This window comes from Bubalus bubalis, chromosome 15 (assembly GCF_019923935.1).
Source record: "Bubalus bubalis isolate 160015118507 breed Murrah chromosome 15, NDDB_SH_1, whole genome shotgun sequence".
In the NCBI taxonomy this organism is placed as follows: domain Eukaryota; kingdom Metazoa; phylum Chordata; class Mammalia; order Artiodactyla; family Bovidae; genus Bubalus; species Bubalus bubalis.
This window is the reverse complement of record NC_059171.1, coordinates 19,356,852-19,377,603: the sequence shown is the minus strand read 5'-3', so window position 1 is coordinate 19,377,603 and position 20,752 is coordinate 19,356,852. Positions and strand designations below refer to the sequence as shown.

At 43.8% G+C, this 20,752-nt stretch overlaps 1 long non-coding RNA gene across 2 annotated transcripts in view; it reads left to right on the top strand.

The window, feature by feature from the left end:
- LOC112579066 overlaps positions 1 to 9,673 on the top strand; it is a 43,399-nt gene extending 33,726 nt beyond the window's left edge. The window contains exons 3-4 of one of the 2 annotated variants that reach the window (XR_003103452.3): positions 487 to 1,791; positions 9,382 to 9,673. This is a non-coding gene — a long non-coding RNA (uncharacterized LOC112579066). Of the gene's footprint in view, positions 1 to 486; positions 2,413 to 9,381 lie in introns of those variants that run through there. The other variant, XR_003103451.3, reaches the window with a different exon arrangement.
- Positions 9,674 to 20,752: the final 11,079 nt, after the last annotated feature.

Below are 20,752 nucleotides of genomic sequence, written 5' to 3'. Positions count from 1 at the left end.
CTGCCCAGCCTGGTCCTAGAAGGTGGGACGCAGCACCCAGGACAGCGCCACTCAGGGCAGACCCTTGCAAGGCCTCCTGAGCGCAGAACCCTTTTATTTAAAAAATCTTGTCTCATGGCATCTTTCCGAAGCCTTCAATCTAGTTTGCATAGAAACAACTCTCTTAGGAAAAAAAAACACCTCTCTTTGTTTTCTCACTCAGATTTCCTTAATTTATGTGGTGTTCAAGTAAAGCACTTCCATTATAAGGGTCATAAGCAGTATGGTGACAAATCCTGCTCACCGTAGTACATGCTTGCCGCTCAGCGGCGGGGGCCCAAGTCTTCCGGAAAGCCCAGCAGTGGTGGCTTCCCGCCTATTACACAGAAATATGGACAAAGGTTGATTACAATTGGTAGGTTTGGGGGTAAATATTATTTTAGGTTCTATCTTATAGTTTCCAGCATTTACAAGGGCTTATATTACTTTTCTTTTCTTTTTTTCCAGCTTCGCCATGTACCTTGCAGATCTTAGTTCTCCAACCAGGGATTGAACCTGGACCCCAGCAATGTAAACACCAAATCCTAGCCACTGGACCACTAAGGAATTCCTTATATTACGTTTTATAATTAAGGGAGAAATGTATGTTTTCAAGGTTTATTTGCATGCTATTTACCTCTGTATATTTTTGGTATTTGTTAAGAATGTACTGGAGAACAAGGATTTTGTTCATAAAAGAGGTTTAGAAAAGGGGAAAAGTTTATTTTCTTATAATGGCTGATAGAAGATAGGTTTTGTAGATTTTTGGAGTACATTTATGGGTCTACCATGCATTATACAAGCTTCTATAATCAAGTGGAAATAGAATTAAGCATTATGAAAGTAAAAGTGAAAGTCGCTCAGTCGTGTCCGACTCTTTACAACACCATGGACTGTATAGTCCAGGAATTCTCCAGGCCAAGATACTGGAGTGGGTAGCCTTTCCCTCCTCCAGGGGATCTTCCCAACCCAGGGATCGAACCCAGGTTTCCCGCATTGCAGGCAGATTCTTTACCAGCTGAGCCACAAGAGAAGCCCATTAACTATTATAAAACTCCCCATAAGTGGGCCAACTAACATAAAAATTTTTTTAAGTTACCTTATGTAGCATTATATTTTTTCTAATTTCCTATTTGTACTACAAAAGTAATGAAATTCATTTCAATAGTCTGTTGAGAGAAAGAAATACAATAATCACTCATAATCTAACCACTTAACTGTTGGCATTTTTGTATCAAGTTATTTTCTGTCCTAGATCTTCAAACCATTTCATAAGTTTTGCCCTGTTTTAGCCTCAAAACAGGGTTCAGGAGTTCTCTGGTGGCTAGTGGTTAGGATTCCAGGCTTTCACTGCCTTGGCCTGGGTTTAGTGCCTGGTTGGGGAACTGAGATTCTATGATATGGCCACACAAAAAATAAAATTATGACTTTTGGAATTCCCTGCTGGTGCACTGGTTAGGATTCTTCACTTACACTGCCAAGGGAATGGGTTCAAGCCCTGGTTGGGGAACTAATATCCCACAAGCCATGCAGTACAGCCAAAAATAAATAAACCAAAGGAAACAAACAAACAAACAGCAGCCCCCGCCTCCCCAACACACACACACCAAACCAAAACAGAGTTCGGAACAGGCTAGGGAGATGTTCTTGTTTCCATAATCCAGGCCTGGAGCCCACATCTGACTGCTTGGCTGGCAGCTTCTCCAGACACAAGTTGACGTTGTCCCGCGAGGGACACCTGTACAGTGGGAACAATTAGCACAGTTCACACAGGTAAGTCACCTTACTAACTGAACTCCTTTAAGTGGATCACTAAGGGCCACAAAGACAGACTAAGGTCACTCATTTAGATAATTTTGTTTCTTTGTGTTTTTTGTTTGTGTTCTTGTGTGTCTTTAAATCCTTAATATTTGTTTTATCTCATCTTTCAGAAATTGTATACTGATTAAGTTCTTATACCAGAATTTGATATGAGCATGTGAAATATTTAATCTACCATTTGGGATTCTGTTTTCAATGACCCAGATACTCATTTGGCTAAAGTTAACATGAATTTGTGTTGATTTCATTTAGCATGAATTTTTTGTTTAGCTTTTATGAAAATACACAGCAATTGGAAATAGGCTGCACAGTTTACCTGCACCCCTATCTTTTTAATTGTAAAACCTCTGGAATTTTTTTTGTTGTTCTATAACATTTTTGTGAAACTCTTATCATATCACAGGACACTTCTGGCACTTTCGTGTGTTTCAGTCCAGAGAAACTAAGGGTAGAATCCAAACAAAACCTTGTTTACTTTTTCCACACTTCAGGAACCAGAGTTAATTCAGAGCAAAGAAGCCTAAAGGGAAAGAGGAAAAAAAGGGGAAATAAAAAAAGGCTGTTCATTGTACACAACTGAAATTAGTGAAGATTTTAATTATACTGGATAAAGTTAGTCACTCAGTCATGTCCGACTCTTGGTGACCCCATGGACTGTACCCCACCAGGCTCCTCTGTCCATGGAATTCTCCAGGCAAGAACACTGGAGTGGGTTGCCATTCCCTTTTCCAGGGGCTCTTCCCAACCCAGGGATTGAACCCAGATCCCCCACATTGCAGGCAGACTCTTTACCAACTGAGCCACCAGGGAAGCCATTTATACTGGATTTCATCATCCTAATCAACAAGAGTAAGGCATCGATAACGGTAAGGGATTGTCCTCGAGTGAAAGTGAAGTGAAAGTCGCTCAGTCTTGTCCGACTCTTTGCAACCCCACAGACTGTACAGTCCATGGGATTCTCCAGGCCAGAATACTGGAGTGGGTAGCCTACTCCTTCTCCAGGGGATCTTCCCGACCCAGGAATCAAACCGGTGTCTCCTGCATTGCAGGTGGATTCTTTACCAACTGAGCTCGAGAGCCCTTAGTAATGAAATGAGATAGTCAAATGGTTGTTCAGAGGCGTTCAGATGTTAATGGGGTCGAATTCCTTGAGCCACCCAATCTTTGCAAAGGGATCATTACTTTGGGCAGGGTACAATTTTTCTGGGTGTCCCCCTTGATGGTCGTGCTTTGCCTGAGTTCCAACTGGGAGTATTTTCTCTTGGGGGCTTGTGTCTTGGTTGGATTGACTTCAGGAAAGGAGAGAGCCCGGCAGCATGCCCCTGCCCGGCGGTGGGAGGGGAGACGGAAAGGCTGGTGGCCGCCATCAGTCTGTCTAGGGCAGCCTCCTCGCCAGCCTCCTCTGCTGTCTCTTGTTTCCAGCCATTGACTCCCGGTGAGGGGTACTGCTGCTGGGCGCTGGTTTTCTACCTCAGTGAGCATTCCACAGTCTGTTTTAATGCTTTGCTTTTAGAACGGGGTTTAACAAAGTAAGGAATGGAATTGCCTTCCTGAGAAGTCAAGGGAAACAAGCCCACTCGAGCCTCCACTGGGAGGTTGCTGCTCCTGCCATAACCCAGGCAGGCTGCCTCTCTTCTGGGTTCTGCTGGATCACATGCAACTGCTGCTTTTGAACCAGTTTTTGTTCAAAAATGTTCATTTAGTGTGATTGAATGGAATAATTGAACTCTGTGGAGCACAATGGGATGAATTAGGGCACAGGAGCAGAGAACTGACATTTATTGAAGACACAATATGTGCTGGGCTTGCTGACCACCCCACCCCCACCCCCGCATACCTCAAATTACTGCCAGAATTCAAGTCCCATTCTTCACTTAGCATATCACTGTTCCCAGCAGAGTATGTGGCTTCATTTGTTTAGTCGCAAGCCAGTGTCCAACTCTTTTGCGACCCCATGGATGGACTGTAGTCTGCCAGGCTCCTCTGTCCAGGGGATTTTCCAGGCAAGAATACTAGAATGGGTTGCCATTTCCTTCTCCAGAGGATCTTCCCCACCCAGGGATCAAACCCAAGTCTCCTGCATTGCAGGCGGATTCTTTACTGCTGAGCCACAAGGGAAGCCCTATACGTGGCTTCATAGATATTAGCTAAACAGGAAGGTAAGAATCACAAGAGTAAAATAGACTGGGATGCTAATAACACCTTACAGAGTGCATGTGAATACCCTCTCATATAGTATACAAAATACACACATATATTTATATATTCAACAAAGTGCCTGGCATAAGGTAGCAGCTCAATAAACATTAGGATGAAGAGACTGAGATTGAGAGAGGCGAACTAATGTGCCCAAAGACAAAGAGTTCATAAGCAGTGGAGGCAAACTCAAGCATATTTAGTTAGATTCAAAGCCCACATTATTTTCATTGTGCTCATACTGTTGTATTTTACATAAGCTCCAATTGCGGTAGCCCCGTCTGCTCTGCTTCTCCATCCCTCCAATCTCCACCATCAATTCTTACCTGTTACCAATGAGATCTCTGGAGATAGGGAAAAAAGGACAAAACCAAAAGGGCTTGCCTCTGCTGACCCCTGCTTAGCTTCCCTGAGAGCCTGCTCATGGCCAAGACCTGCCAGGCCCAGGCTGTGGATTCCTGGCAGACCGGACATACAATTGTGCCACCCGCTCTGCCTCCAATTTCTAGGGGGAATAGTTACAATAATAAAGAGAAGGAGGAGGAGAGAAGTGAGAATGAGGAGAAATATTGCAGAGGCACCTTTTATGTGCCAGTCACTTCTCTAAGCTCTTTGCATTATTTCACATACGTTCACAAAAATGGATGATTATCAGACAGTACAGAATCTGCCTGCAATTCAGGAGACCTAAGTTCGAGCCCTGGTTTGGGAAGATCCCCTGGAGATGGGCATGGCAACCCACTCCAGTATTCTTGCCTGGAAAATTGTCAGAGGAGTCTGGCAGGCTATGTCCATGGGGTTGCAAAGAGCTGGACACGACTGAGTGATTAACGCACACACACCCTCATTTTACACCCTGAAATCACTTACACAAAGCCACCCAGGGCATTTTACCTTAGCTCTCTCTTATTCCAGAGCCCAGGCTTTTAACCTGTTTGTACTAAGATGGAAAAGAAGTATCATCCTAACATCAAGGAGCATAAGAATAGCTAGAAAAATGCAAGGTGGAAATATCAGAAGAGAGTCTATTTTTGATTCTTTTGGTCATACAATGTCACAAGAAATTGTTCAGAAATTCCCACACTCTTAGCAATGTCCTTGGGGGAGTCAGAGGCACCTGCCCTGTCTTTAGGAATAAGAAGAGTGTGGGGGAAGATGCTGTCGGTAAAACCATCCTTCAGAACTGGAGGTAGAATTAGAGAAAGATAATGATGGGCCAAGAGAAAAGGGCAGGAGGAAGGCTGCCTAGCATTGAGAACAGGAGTGAGGATCCTGGAGCCTGGGATACTTAGGCTTGAAACCCAGCTCCACTGTGGGTTTACTGTATGACCTTAGAAAGGTTACCTCCCCTCTCTGAGCTTTAGTTTTGGATAAGTATAAAAGGCAACAAATAAAGCTGACTCATTGGGTAGTTACAGGATTTAAAATGAGGGTGTTTGTGAAGGACTTGTCTTACATTAAGCATTTAATAAATATTGATTCTCCTCCTTCTTCCTGGGGATTAGAGGAAGCAAATTCACTCTGCTTAAATGCATGCAAAAAGTTTCAGACTGCTTCGTAACAATGAGGATTTTTGTTGGTGAATATGCAAACCAAAAATAAAGAGAAGTTAAGAAACCTTGGTCAGTGGCATCCCTATCTCTCTTAAGATCAGCCTTATCTCCAGGCTTTCCATCTTAGGAAAAAGGCAGAGTCTCCCGTTTGAGACTTTCTGTCTCTAGTGGAGGTGAACCCCCTCCTTCCAACTGCAGCCCATGCTGGGCACCCAAGGAGCGTGGCCTGAACAAGCTCCTTCTAGGGGCTCCCTTTGTCATTAGCACAGAAGCCAAAACTTAAAAGGAAGGAGGAAGGTTGGGGATTGGGGAATGGCAGGATGGTAGCTTGGTCTTCCAGCATGCTATGAAATGTGCAAAAAAAGAGGGCAATTCTTAAAAATTCACCCTGATTTCAGAATCCAGAAGCATTCTCTTCAAGAATCCAAGCAAGATCAATAACATAATGCTGCTGTTGTTCGGTCGCTAAGTCATGTCTGACTCTTTGCGACCCCATGGACTGCAGCACCCCAGGCTCCCCTGTCCCTCAGTATCTCCCAGAGTTTGCTTAAATTCATGTCTGTTCAGTCGGTGATGCTATTTAACCATCTCATCCTCTGCTGCCCCTCTTCTTTTTCCCAGCATCAGGGTCTTTCCCAGGTTGGCTCTTCACATCAGGTGGCCAAAACAGTGGAGCTTCAGCTTCAGCATCAATCCTTCCAATGAATATTCAGGGTTGATTTCCTTTAGGGTAGACCGGTTTGATCTCCTTGCTGTCCAAGGAACTCTAAATAGTCTTCTGCAACAGCACGGTTCAAAAGCATCAATTGTTCAATGCTCAGCCTTCTTTTACTGTGATCATTAATACCCTCTCTCATCAATACAAGCTAATTACAGGTACAGCTATTTACGTTCTTAGCACACGCTTTGCTTTTATTTACCAGTTTAGGAAACAACTTCGGCTACATTTTCCAATTGCAATTGTTTCTTTGGACCCTGATGCTTTAGTCACTGCTCATCAAAGAGCTTTCATTAATTCACATCTTCTGGCTGTTTCTATCTTAGAAAACAGCATTGGATTCCAACACTCTTCGTTGAGTCCTCATTGGTGTTAACCCGGTGCCACTCTCTGCTGTAAGGTGCTACAGGGGCTGGGGGAGCCCTGCGCCTCCCGTGGTTCATCTCCTGCTTTCCTTCTTTTCCCTCTCGTATCACCCAAGGCAAACATCTCAAATGGACCATTTAACCCCCACCCCACCTCTTTCCTTCACCTCTGTTTGATCTCAGGCTTTAAAACAAAAATCGAGTCATTCAAATTGACTTATTCAAACTAACAAAATGCGGTTTTACACAACTCTCGCCACAAAACACTATTTGTTTTCAGTCGCTAAGTTGTGTGCGACTCTGTGACCCCACGACTGCAGCACGCCAGTCCTTCCCCATCTCCTGGAGTTTGCTCAAACTCACATGCATTGAGTGGGTATAGAGATGGTCTTTATTACTGGGCAGAATAGAAAGAAGTAATTCAAATGGATGTCTGTTTGTTTAGTGCAGGAGGACTGGCATGTGGGGGATGGGAGTGGGGGTGGTTGAGGCGCAGGTTTCGGCTTTGGCATTCTGTCATCTCCCACTCCACTCCTCTGCTCCTGGACCTTAGGACTTGCTCTCTGGACAGGCGAGCTGATTATTTCTGTGGGAAGACAATCTGCCATTTATTTGATCCACACTTGACTTTTTTCTTTCCCCATCCTCCTCTTTTTTTTTTTAATAACTAAATATTTTTAGATTTTAGCCTGATTTTAGCTTGAGGCTAGAGAGTTGGTCTGGGACCTGCAGGCATTTGCATGCCAAGGGAGGGAAAGGCCAAGGTTGGCTTGTGCGTGGACATCTATCAGACATAAAGGCATCAGATGATGCTTTTCTAGATTAGACAAATACACACCAACCTACTTCAAAAAGCTTGTGTTTTCTCCAGCACACTCATCTCCTTAAACTTAACACCAGGCTTATGGAATATTGGGAATTTCATAGCACGTGCTAGGCTGTGCTTAGTCGCTCAGTCCTGTCTGACTCTTTGCAACCCCAGGGTATGTAGTCCCCCAGCCTCTCCTGTCCATGGGGATTCTCTAGGCAAGAATACTGGAGTGGGTTGCCATGCCCTCCTTCAGGGGATCTTTCCAACCCAGGGATCAGACCCAGGTCTCCCACATTGCAGGAGGATTCTTTACCATCTGAGCCACTGGGGAAGCCCATTTCATAGCATGCTGCTGCTGTTGCTAAGTCGCTTCAGTCATGTCCGACTCTGTGCGACCCCATAGACGGCAGCCCACCAGTCTCCCCCGTCCCTGGGATTCTCCAGGCAAGAGCACTGGAGTAGGTTGCCATTTCCTTCTCCACTGCATGAAAGTGAAAAGTGAAGTCGCTCAGTCGTGTCCAACCCTCAGCAACCCCATGGACTGCAGCCTTCCAGGTTCCTCCATCCATGGGATTTTCCAGGCAAGAGTATTGGAGTGGGGTGCCATTGCCTTCTCCATTTCATAGCATAGTTACATGCTATAAAGTGATTCACTTTTTATTTGTTTGTTTTCGGATGTGCTTGGTCTTCGCTGCTCTGGACCTTTCTCTAGGCTTTCTCTAGTTGTGCTTCACAGACTTCGCATTGCAGTGGCCCTTCTTGTTGCAGAGCGTGGGCTCTAGGCATGCAGGCTTCAGTAGTTCTGACACATAAGCTTAGTTGCCTCCACAGCATGTGGGATCTTCCTGGACAAGGGACTGAACCTGTGTCCTGTGCATTGGCAGGTAGATTCTTAACCACTGGACCACCAAGGAAGTCCTGAAAGTGATTCTTGACTCACAGAAAGAACTCAGGAAAGAACAGCCACACTGTCTTTGCCTTTCTAAGACGCCCAGACTATTGTAGGAAGAACTCCCTATGGAATGAAAAGCAATTCCACCATCACCAAGAACACATCAAATGTTGACTAAATAAATTATTTTCTTCTTTTACTATGCATGGGGTTCACCTGCGATAATTATAGAAACACACAATTGTCCAAACTCTGCCCCAGGTGTTCTGATTCAAGGGGCCCAAGCTTAAGTGTGTAAAAAGTGTTTCGGGTGATTCTAATGAGTGGGCAGGTCTAGACTTCTTGGGCAGGCTCTATGTTTTCCCAAGAAGATCCAGAATTATTTTAGAAGAATCTAAAAAGTAGATTTGTTGTTTAGTGGTCTCCACTGAGACTAGAACTATGTGATTGTGCTGTAACTAAATAATTCTTTTATCATTAATGCTGTGTGAAACTCTGGACCTCAGTCTCCTCAACGGTACGATAGAGGCTTAGATTATGTATTTTCAAAGGTCTCTCCCAGTTTTGATTTTCTAGCATATTATGACCCTAAATTTGTTTATCACTCAAATTCCTGAAGAGGATTACAGCTGGAGGAATTATGTAGGAATTTGAAAAAGCCTGAATAAATAGATAAATAATAAATAACAGCACTTGGTAGATCCACATCTTAAAGCTGACTCCCTGAAGGGGCTGGATAAGAATACAGACTTAATGGAGCTCAGTCTCTCGTGACCTTGGGCAGATTACCTAACGGCCTCGATTTTCTTACCTGTAAAATGGAGTCAGCAATAATACTGGCATCACGAAATTTTTCAGATTAAAAGAGTTAATCCATGTGAAGTACTTTGAATACTGCTTGGCTACAAGTGCTCAATAAATATTACCTGTTATTATTGTGATTTCAAGGCTCCTTCCTTTTACTTCAGTTCATTTAACTACAACCCAAAACACCTCTCTACCTTCAGGTTCTACTATCCCATTAGCGGAATGAAATTTGTATCAAGAAGAAGAGCAAGCTCAACTAGTGTTGTGAAGGCAAGTCTGTTGCTGGAATCCTGTGAGAAAATCTTAAAGAGGGCAAAATCTAGATGTGTGAATTTTCATGCCCCCACATGGGACTGCCATAAGCTGCTTGCTCAAGAAAGAGAACAATGTGGACTTTCTTGGTGGTCCAGTGGCTAAGACGCCGAGTTCTGAATGCAGGGGACCCAGGTTCAATCCCCATTCAGGGAACTACATCCCACATGGTGTAATGAAAGATCCCGCATGCTCTAGTGAAGATCAAAGATTCTGCCTTCTGCAACCAAGACCTGGTGCAACCAAATAAATAAATATTTAAAAAAGAAAAGAAAACAAGAGTGGTATCCTAAGATTTTAATTGTGTTCTTAAACTCATCTTTCCCTAAGAGAATCAAGCATTCTCTCTAAAATCACCTAGAACAGGATCACCTCAGGTTCTACCACACACTCGGTACTTCTACGATGCTACAAGAGACACAGGGCATCGTCTGGGGATCCTGATTCCAAGACCTGGACCATACTCTCTAATGCAGTGCATGCCCTGGCTCTTCCACCTCCCATCTGTCTTCCTATCCAGGATTAGAATTCTGAAAGAGTCACCATGACCATTTATAAAAGCAAGATTTCCCTTCTCTCCGGCCACATCTATTACAGCTGTGGATTGTTCTTCCGAAACCAGAGAAAACAAGTCTAACGCTTGGAGTAATCCCTACTTTGAGTGAGTCAAAATAGGACCCTTTTTGATTCATGCAGGGAGACAAAGTAGGAGGCAATGATTGACTCACTCAAGGGTTTCTTATTTTAAGACATAGTTCAGTTCTCTTCTTTGGCTTTCCTACTGTCTTTCAAATAGAGGTTGGTATGCGAGCATCCATTTGGCAGCATCAGAAGCCCCAGGCTGGCTCAGCCTATTTGGTTTCTAGTGTTGCCTCTGCCTTGTCCTTACCGCCCAGGCTTAAAGCCTCAACCTTTTTGGCCGTTTTATAGGATGGGTGGTTTGAGGGCTCTCTCCTCAGTGAAGTCTGTTTAGATATGACTTTTGGTCAATCTACTAAACATTTGTCTGTTTCTTAAAGTTAATTATTTTTTAATTTATGTTTTTGGCTGCGCTGGGTCTTTGTTGCTGCTCTCAGGCTTTCTCTAGTTGCAGCAAGCTTCCTCTAGTTGTCGTGTGAGGGCTTCTCTTGCAGTGGCTTCTCATTGCTGAGCCCAGACGCTAGGCATGTGAGCTTTAGTAGTTGTGACACACGAGGTTAATTGCCCGGAGACAGGTGGGATCTTCCCAGACCGGGAATCAAACCTGTGTCCCCTGCATTGGCAGGCAGATTCTTAACCACTGGACCACCAGGGAAGTCCAGTATTTGTCTATTTTTTGGTCTTTCAGTACCAGCTTTTGGTTTCACTGATTTTTTCTCTATGATCTTCCTTGTCTCTATTTCATTGAATTTTGACTCTAGTCTTTATTATTTCCTTCCTTCTACCTGCTTAGGCTTGTTCTTCTTGTTCCAGTGTCTTATTACGGAAGTTCAGGTTACTGACTTGAGATCTTTCTCCTTTCTTAATATTAGCATTCATCACTCTACATCTCCCTTTAAGGAGGGCTTTAACTGAATTCTGTACATTTTAATACATTGTGTGTTCATTTGGATCCATCCCAAAGGATTTTCTGATTTCTTTTGATTTCTCCTTTGACCCATTGGTTATTTAGGAGTATTCTGTTTAATCTCCACATATTTCTGACTTTCCCCAATTTTTCCCTGCTGATGATTTCTAATATCATTTCATTGTAGTCAGAGGCCATACTTTGCATGATTTCTCTCCTTTTAAGTTTATTGAGGTTTGTTTAGTTTGTTTTGTGACTGCCATAACAAAATAGCATAGACTGGGTAGCTTAAAACAAAATGAATTTGTTTTCTCAGTTCTGGATGCTGGGAAATCCACGATCAAGGTGTTAGCCTGTTTTAGTTCCTGATGAGACCTGTCTTCCTGGCTTGCAGATGGCTGCCTTTTCACTGTGTCCTCACACAGTAGAGCGAGAGAGAGACAGCACCAGCTTGCCGGCATTTCTTTTTATTTTACTTCTAGTTTTATTGAGATATAATTGACAAACAGCACTCTATAACTTGAAGGTGCATAGTATAATGATTTGAATTACATACATCATGAAATGACGACCACTGTATGTTTAGTGAACATCCATCATCTCATATTGATACAAAACTAAAAAAATAGGAAAAAATGTTCTTATGGTGAGAACTCTTAAGATTTACTCTTAACAACTTTTATAGATAACATACAGCACTATTAATTATATTTATCATGTACATTATATCCCTAGTACTTATTTATCTTATAACTGGAAGTTTCTACCTCTTGACCACTTTCAACCAATTTCCCCTCCTGCCATGCCCTGCCTCTCAAAATCTCAAATCTGATTTCTTTTTCTATGAGTTTGTTTCTTGTTGTTGTTGAAGTATAACATTATGTTAGTTCCTGGCACAGGACATAGTGATTCGATACTTCTGTACATTTCAAAAGGATCATGTAATAATTCTAGTTACAATCTGTCACCATACAAAGATATTACATTGTTACTGACTACATACCCCACACTGTACATATCATTCCCATGACTCATTTATTTTGCAACTGGAAATTTTTACCTCTTAATCTCACTCACTAATCTGTTTTTTTTTTTTTTTTTCTCTCTTTCTATCTTCCTCTCCTCTGGCAACCAGCTGTTTTTTCTCTGTATCTATAACTGTTTCTGTTTTATTATGTTTGTCCATTTGTTTTGCTTTGTTAGATTCTACATATAAGTGAAATCATACAGTATTTGTCTAAATTATTTCACTTAACATAATACTCTCTGGGTCCATCCATGTTGTTCCAAGATTTCATTATTTTTTATGGCTGAGTAATACTCTATTGTGGGCATTCCTGGTGGCTCAGATGGTAAAGAATCTGCCTGCAACTCGGGGGACCCAGGTTCGATCCCTAGGTTGGGAAAACCCCCTGGAGAAGGGCATGGCAACCCACTCCAGTATTCTGGCCTGGAGAATCCCCATGGACAGGAGAGCCTGGCAGGCTACAGTCCCTGAGATCACAAAGAATCAGACACGACTGAGTGATGTAACACCACGTCTTCTTAGGTTTCTCTCCTATCTTGGCTGCTGTAAATAATGCTGCAGTGAACATAGGGCTGCTTATATCTTTTCAAATTTGTGCTTTCATTTTCTCTGGATGGAGCGGCTGGATCATGCAGCCATTCTATTTTAATTTTTTGAGGAGTCTTCAAACTGTTTTCCATAGTGACTGCATCAATTTACATTCCCACCAATAGTGCACAAGAGTTCCCTTTTCTCCACATTCTCACTGACTTGTTATTTGTTGTCTTTTGGATCCTAGCCATTGTGACAGGAGTGGGGTGATACTTTATTGTGGTTTTGATTTGTGTTTCCCTGATGATTAATGATACTAAGCATCTTTTCATGTGCCTGCTGGGAAAAATGTTCAACACAGTGGGTATAGAGGGAATATACTACAACACAGTAAAGGCCAAATATGACAAGCCCATGGCCAGCATTATACTTAACAGTGAAAAGCTGAAGCATTTTCTCTAAGATCAGGAAGAAGACAAGGATGCACTGCCACCACTTTTATTCAACATAGAATTGGAAGCCCTAGCCACTTCTAATACGGTCAATGAGAAAAAGACATAAAAAGAATCCAAACTGGAAACGGAGAAGTGAAACGGGTCGCTGTTTACAGATGACATGATACTATACACAGAAAACCCTAAAGACACCACCAAAAAAATAAATAAATAAAACCTGCTGCTGCTGCTAAGTCGCTTCAGTCATGTCTGACTCTGTGCAACCCCATAGACGGCAGCCCATGAGGTTCCCCCGTCCCTGGGATTCTCCAGGCAAGAACACTGGAGTCGGTTGCCATTTCCTTCTCCAATGCATGAAAGTGAAAAGTGAAAGGGAAGTCGCTCAGTCGTGTCCGACGCTTCGCGACCCCATGGACTACAGCCCACCAGGCTCCTCCATCCATGGGATTCTCCAGGCAAGAGTACTGGAGTGGGGTGCCATAGAATTCATCAATGAATTCAATAAAGTTGCAGGACACAAAATTAATATACAGAAACCTGTTGCACTCCCATACACTAACAGCAAACTGTCAGAAAGAGAAATTAAGAATACAGTGCCACTTACAATCACATCAAAAAGAAGAGAATAGCTAGGAATATATCTAAGTAAGCAGGTTAAAGACCTGGACGTTGATGAAAGAAGACAACATGATTGGAAAGACATACCATATTCATGCACTGGAAGAATTAATATCTTTAAAATGATCATACTACCCAAGGCAATCTACAGATTCAACGCAATCTCTATCAAAAATACCAATGCCATTTTTCATAGAACTAGAAGAAATAATTCTAAAATTTGTATGAAACCAGGAAAGACAATAGCCACAACAATCCTGAGAAAGAACAAAGCTGGAGGTATCATGCTTCCTGCTTACAAACTGTACTACAAAGCTACAGTAATCAAAACAGTATGGTTTTGGCACAAAAATATACTCATAGATCAATGGAACCGAATAGAGAACCCAGAAATGAACCCACACTTATATAAGCAAATTATCGGTGACATAGGAAGCAAAACTATACAATGGAGAAAAGATAGCCTCTTTAATAAATGGTGCTGGGAAAAGTGAACATTAGCATGTACGTGATTCAAATTGAGTTAATCTCTCACAACATACACAACAATAAATTCAAAATGGATTAAAGACTTAAGTATAAGACCTCAAACCATAAAACTTCTAAAAAAATATAGGCAATATGCCCTTTGACATTGGTATTTCTTCTTATAAGCATGCTAATCCTATTGGATCAGGGCCCCACCTATGACCTCATTTACCCTTAATTACTTCCTGACTCGAAAATAGTCCTACCTTGGGGGGTTAGACATTTAACATATGAATTTGGGGTTGGACATAATACAGTCCATAGCAGTGACCTAGCATATGGTTTATCCTGGAGAATGTTCCATGTGTACTTGGAACACTTGTTGAGTAGAGTGTTCTCTAGATGTCTGTTAGGTCTAGTTGGTTTATAGTGTTGTTAAGGTCTTCTACTTCCTTGTGATCTCTATGGTTTATGAATCCTTAAGTCAGCTCTGAAGAATACTTCATTTGTGTGAAGCCTACAGTAATTCAACTTCTAAAGGATTGTTTATATCTGTGTAAGCACAACATTGCTGTAAAGCAGATAGCCAGTGATATTAGTAAAATATTTTTACCAGACATATAAATGGACAAGTGGAGGCCTGGAGTGATTAACTTATCGACCCAGGATCAGAGTGAGTGAATAGCTGAGCAGAGACAATGTCAAGTCTTTTGGCTGCTCCTACTGTTACCTGAGACTTTATTTGTGGGGGGCTCCAAAATCACTGCAGATGGTGACTGCAGCCATGAAATTAAAAGACACTTACTTCTTCAGTTCAGTTCAGTCACTCAGTCGTGTCCTACTCTTTGCGACCCCATGAATCACAGCACACCAGGCCTCCCTGTCCATCACTAACTCCCGGAGCTCACCCAGACTCATGTCCATCGAGTCAGTGATGCCATCCAGCCATCTCATCCTCTGTTGTCCCCTTCTCCTCCTGCCCCCAATCCCTCCCAGCATCACAGTCTTTTCCAATGAGTCAACTCTTCACATGAGGTGGTGGCCAAAGTACTGGAGTTTCAGCTTTAGCATCATTCCTTCCAAAGAAATCCCAGGGCTCATCTCCTTCAGAATGGACTGGTTGGATCTCCTTGCAGTTCAAGGGACTCTCAAGAGTCTTCTCCAACACCACAGTTCAAAAGCATCAATTCTTTGGCACTCAGCCTTCTTCACAGTCCAACTCTCACATCCATACATGACCACAGGAAAAACCATAGCCTTGACTAGACGGACTTTTGTTGGCAAAGTAATGTCTCTGCTTTTGAATATGCTGTCTAGATTGGTCATAACTTTCCTTCCAAGGAGTAAGTGTCTTTTAATTTCATGGCTGCAGCCACCATCTGCAGTGATTTTGGAGCCCAGAAAAATTAAGTCTGACACTGTTTCCACTGTTTCCCCATCTATTTCCCATGAAGTGATGGGACCAGACACCATGATCTTCATTTTCTGAATGTTGAGCTTTAAGCCAACTTTTTCACTCTCCACTTTCACTTTCATCAAGAGGCTTTTGAGTTCCTCTTCACTTTCTGCCATAAGGGTGGTGCCATCTGCATATCTGAGGTTATTGATATTTCTCCTGGCAATCTTGATTTCAGCTTGTGTTTCTTCCAGTCCAGCGTTTCTCATGATGTACTCTGCATAGAACTTAAATAAGCAGGGTGACAATACACAGCCTTGACGTCCTCCTTTTCCTATTTGGAACCAGTCTGTTGTTCCATGTCCAGTTCTAACTGTTGCTTCCTGACCTGCATACAAATTTCTCAAGAGGCAGATCAGGTGTTCTGGTATTCCCATCTCTTTCAGAATTTCCCACAGTTTATTGTGATCCACACAGTCAAAGGCTTTGGCATAGTCAATAAAGCAGAAATAGATGTTTTTCTGGAATTCTCTTGCTTTTCCCATGATCCAGTGGATGTTGGCAATTTGATCTCTGGTTCCTCTGCCTTTTCTAAAACCAGCTTGAACATCAGGAAGTTCATGGTTCACATATTGCTGAAGCCTGGCTTGAAGAATTTTGAGCATTACTTTACTGGCGTGTGAGATGAGTGCAATTGTGCGGTAGTTTGAGCATTCTTTGGCATTGCCTTTCTTTGGGATTGGAATGAAAACTGACCTTTTCCAGTCCTGTGGCCACTGCTGAGTTTTCCAAATTTGCTGGCATATTGAGTGCAGCACTTTCACAGCATCATCTTTCAGGATTTGAAAGAGCTCAACTGGAATTCCATCACCTCCACTAGCTTTGTTCGTAGTGATGCTTTCTAAGGCCCACTTGACTTCACATTCCAGGATGTCTGGCTCTAGATCAGTGATCACACCATCGTGATTATCTGGGTCGTGAAGATCTTTTTTGTACAGTTCTTCTGTGTATTCTTGCCATCTCTTCTTAATATCTTCTGCTTCTGTTAGGTCCATACCAAGAAGGAAAATTATGACCGACTTAGATAGCATATTCAAAAGCAGAGACATTACTTTGCCAACAAAGGTCGGTCTAGTCAAGGCTATGGTTTTTCCAGTGGTCATGTATGGATGTGAGAGTTGGACTGTGAAGAAAGCTGAGAGCCGAAGAATTGATGCTTTTGAACTGTGGTGTTGGAGAAGACTCTTGAGAGTCCCTTGGACTGCAAGGAGATCCAACCAGTCCATTCTGAAGGAGATCAGTCCTAGGTGTTCTTTGGAAGGAATGATGCTAAAGCTGAAACTCCAGTACTTTGGCCACCTCATGCGAAGAGTTGACTCATTGGAAAAGACTGTGATGCTGGGAGGGATTGGGGGCAGGAGGAGAAGGGGACGACAGAGGATGAGATGGCTGGTTGGCATCACTGACTCGATGGACATGAGTTTGAGTGAACTCTGGGAGTTAGTGATGGACAGGGAGGCCTGGGGTGCTGCAATTCATGGGGTCGAAAAGAGTCAGACAGGACTGAGTGACTGAACTGAACTGAACTGTTACCTTTCCATCAGACTAAACTGCATTCCTTATGAACCAGTTATAAGGTAGCAGATGTACATAGTGTATGTGTGTGTGTGCATGCGTGTGTGTGAGTACATGTGCAACAGAGAGAGACAAAGTACACTAAGCAGCCTTAAATTTCTGTTTATCCTAGAGCCACAGTTGAGTTTAATCATTCTTGGAATTCTTGTACATGAACAGGGTGTAGTATGCACTCATTATTTACACAACATTCTCCTTTCCCTCTTGCCTGAGGGAGAAAGAGGCTTTCTCTGGAGCCCCTAGAGACCCTCCCCCACCCCCTTATCTTTCCCCGCTGAAAGCCCGCACACGTCTGCTGCCTTCTTGGACTATGCTATGAACGTGACCTGGGTGTCAGACTGACCATCAATAAGGTAGATAAGCTGCACACAGCTTCTCTATTCTGTGCTTCCTGCCTTCGCTCGTTCTCACCTGGCTGTCGACATAGTAGGCACTCAATCAATATTTATTGATTTGGTTTGCAATGAGCAGTGGGGCTGAGTTGTACCCTGGTTAATGAACTAGTGATTCAGCGAGAGGAGGAGCTGACAGAGACCCAGGGAGACTCCTGCAGAAGAGTGGTAGATGAAGACCGAGAGGAACTGAGAAGCAGCATGGGGTCCAGCATGAGTGGGACACCTGGACTCCTGTCCTACTGCTGAGTTTCATCACCTCCCAGGGAGCTGCCACCTCTATCTCCTTGACTGTTATTATATGCAGGTGCTTCATCAAATGGGCTCCAGGGTTTATGTTTGCCTTAACATCTTTCTCATTCTGTGAAATGCTTTATTCCTTTGTTCACTTACTTTCATGCTCTGACCCAACAATGCTTATATAGCTCCTATTTACAAATATTTATAAATATAATATTTATAAGGCACTTAGGTGGTAAGCACCAAGTAGACCTGGGCTAAGAGATGAGGAGGGAGATGCAGAAATAAATCATGAAACACTGCAGCCTTTGAACCCACTTTGATGAGTGGAGGGAGAGGATGGAAGATAGACATCCACATGGAAAACAAATACTAGGCAAGATGAGGTTGATGGCTCTTGAGGTAAGTCCCAAGCACATTCCTGACTAGATGGTACACTCCTCAGGAGCCCGGGAAACCGAGCCCATGCCAAGGGAAAGCTGGGAGGTAGAGCATGGTTCTTGAACAGGTAAGAGGTCTCAGTGGGATTCTCTTGAGCATTGACTGCTGTTTGAGGAGAGCATGGAGCCCCTCTCACCTGCCCGCTGGAGACATGAAGAGTGGATGCATCCTGCGTCTAGGTATCTTGGGTTGAGTGGAGAACCCACATGGAGGTGTTTCAGCTATTGGCTCTGTCCATCAAATAGGCCAGCAGCAGTCTCTGAGCCCGGCTGCCCCAGGGGGGGCCCGTGGTCCTCCACAGCCCTGGCATGGTCTCAGTGCGGCCTGACCTGCAGCTGAGCACACGGCTTCTCTGCAGCTCAGCTCAGCTCCATGCTTGGTGATCACAGAGCCCACAGGCCAAACAGCTCATGCAAATGTCCAACAGAGCTTGCAAACAAAACCAAAACTGTAAAAGGAAATGAAAGAAATACTGAGTCATGCAGTCTCCCATGCAGCCTGAAGAACCTCGCTGCCGTGGGTGACAGCGTGCCATGTGCAGCGCCCACTCCTGGGCTCTGAATGCCAGGAGTGCAGGGTACATTCACCTCATTGCTCTTTGCATCAGACCAGAGAGTGGAAAGTCTCCTCTCGATCTGTGCACGCAGCCTAAAAGGGATGCAACTAGGGTGTGAGTGAAATCCTACAATGTCAGTGAAAATGACAACAACATGGATTCCACTTATACGAGGTACCTAGAGTAGTGAAATTCATAGAGTCAGAAAGTGCATTGGTAAATGCCAGAAGTGGGGTGTGTGGGAGATGGAGGGGAAATGGGGAGTCTGTGTTTAATGGGGACATAGTTTCAGTTTAAGAAAGTGAAAAATTCAGGAGACAGATGACAGTGAGAGCTGCACGACAAGGGGAATGTACTTAGTGCCTCTGAACCATACAGTTAAAAATGGTTAAAATAGTATACTTTATATGACTTTTACTGCAATAAAAAGAACTTTAAAAAAGCAAATGGCAGCAGCACTGCTAAACATATTGCTTGCTGTGTGCCAGGCAGTGTATTAAGCACTTAGTGTCCATTATCTTACTTTGTTCTCCATCCTATGAGGTAGGGCTGTTGCCCCTGTTTTTAGTGATGGGAAGAGTGAGACCTGGAGAATTTAAGCAAACAGCACAATAATTAAAATCCAGACAGAGTAAAACTCCTAAAGACACCTTCCTATTACTCAGTATTGCACTTCTCATGACTCTGTTTTACCACACGTGAAAAATTAAGCCATGGAACACCCACGTTGGAACATCTTTCCCTTCCTGTGGCTTGAGTTTTGTTCTGAGTTTTGTGTGCTTCTGAAACATTTCTGTTGGATGTGTGTTTTTTAATATTGTAAGCCTGCGCAAATCCTTGATGGAAACAGGCACACCATAAAGCACAATTAAATAAAAAGTCAGCAGAACACACACAGCGATCATGGAAATGACTCCGATCTCCGTCTGGGGTGGGGGCTGTGGGCGTTGTCTTTGTGGCTGGCAGACAGAAGGTTGTCTGAACTTGGTTATGAGAGCCAGCAGAGTGAGCTTGAAGAGAAAGATAAACATACAACAACCGTTCAAAGCTTCAGGTGTTATGATTGCTAATTGGGAAAGACTCTACATGATACCCGCTGGTGTGTAGGAATTTCACTCCCAGGGATAAGTGGCTCAGGGAACTCTGGGACTCTGCTCCTTCAGATTTTCCCGTAATGAGAATTCAGAATAGTTGTAGTGCGCTCGCTCATTGGGAGCAGGCATGCCTCAGAGTTGTAACCCAGGGCAGCTAAAGCTGCTTTATCTCTAAACACCTTCAGGTGGGCTCTTCATACAAGCAGCCTCTCTCTCTCACTCTTTCTCTCTCTCTCTCTCACACACAGTCTCAGACATTTCACACACAACCTACATTCTCACGTGCCCCCAGACACATACAGCCTTGAACACATTCTGGCTGATGACACGCTTGCTGCCTATGTGCAAAAACACACACCAGCTCATGTAACACTCACACATCCACACATTCACATGCACTCATACTTTCCCTGTCTGTCTCTCTCACACACACACACTCAGTCTCTCTCTCACCTGCACGACATGCTTCTGGCAGAGCACCCGCAGCTGTACTAACCTGCCCGCCTTTGTTCCCAGGCCTGGCCTCAGCAGCATTTTCCCAGGCCCAGGCTTCCTTCAGCTGCTGCCTCCCCGTTTCCCTCTGAGCCTGGTCACTGGGCCCTGATTCAACGCCTGTGTGTATGTGGGCCTGGGAGCTGCCCACCGAACATTGGTTGAGATGAAAGGCGGGAGCCTGGGGCTGGCCCCTCCCAGCCGTGTCCCCCCCACCCCCCGACACTGTGGCCCCCTTCTGGTTTCTTCTGGTTGTGGAGAAGTGTGCTGTGGCGGGCCAGGCTTTGGGAAACGCCTGGCTTGGGTCCAGCCCCAGTTCCCGGCGCTCAGGTGAGCCGCTCTATTGCAGGTACGTGTCAGGAGTCGTG